The 810-nt window shown below is 40.4% G+C and overlaps 1 non-coding gene across 1 annotated transcript; it reads left to right on the top strand.

Annotated features, from left to right (window-relative positions):
* The first annotated feature begins 566 nt into the window (after nucleotides 1–566).
* LOC127743694 (small nucleolar RNA R71) lies at nucleotides 567–674 on the top strand. The gene has a single exon (XR_008005078.1). It is a non-coding gene; the product is annotated as a small nucleolar RNA R71 (small nucleolar RNA).
* The last annotated feature ends 136 nt before the right edge of the window (nucleotides 675–810 follow it).

Here is an 810-nt window from a genome sequence, read left to right as displayed (position 1 = left end):
TTCTGCTTAGAACTCTCTGTCTGTTGCTGAGAAGATGATGGAAAAGGCTTGCTATTGCTAAACCTGTTTCTTCCACCATTATAGTTGTTGAAACCTTGTTGAGGTCTCTGTTGATCCTTCCATGAGAGATTTGGATGATTTCTCCATGAAGTATTATAGGTGTTTCCATAGGGTTCTCCCAAGTAATTCACCTCTTCTATTGAAGGGTTCTCAGGATCATAAGCTTCTTCCTCAGATGAAGCTTCTTTAGTACTGCTTGGTGCATTTTGCATTCCAGACAGACTTTGAGAAATCATATTGACCTGTTGAGTCAATATTTTGTTCTGAGCCAATATGGCATTCAGAGTGTCAATCTCAAGAACTCCGTTCTTCTGATTGGTCCCATAGTTCACAGGATTCCTTTCAGAAGTGTACATGAATTGGTTATTTGCAACCATTTCAATCAGCTCTTGAGCTTCTGTAGGCGTCTTCTTCAGATGAAGAGATCCTCCAGCAGAGCTATCCAAAGACATCTTGGATAGTTCAGAGAGACCATCATAGAATATTCCAATGATGCTCCATTCAGAAAGCATATCAGTGGGACACTTTCTGATTAATTATTTGTATCTTTCCCAAGCTTCATAGAAGGATTCTCCTTCCTTCTATCTGAAGGTTTGGACTTCCACTCTAAGCTTACTCAATTTTTGAGGTGGAAAGAACTTTTGCCAAGAAGGCATTGACTAGCTTTGCCCAAGAGTCCAGGCTTTCTCTAGGTTGAGAGTCCAACCATGTTCTAGCTCTATCTCTTACAGCAAAAGGGAATAGCATAAG

This window comes from Arachis duranensis, chromosome 10, assembly GCF_000817695.3.
Source record: "Arachis duranensis cultivar V14167 chromosome 10, aradu.V14167.gnm2.J7QH, whole genome shotgun sequence".
Lineage (NCBI taxonomy): Eukaryota > Viridiplantae > Streptophyta > Magnoliopsida > Fabales > Fabaceae > Arachis > Arachis duranensis.
This window is presented reverse-complemented; position numbering and strand designations above follow the sequence as displayed.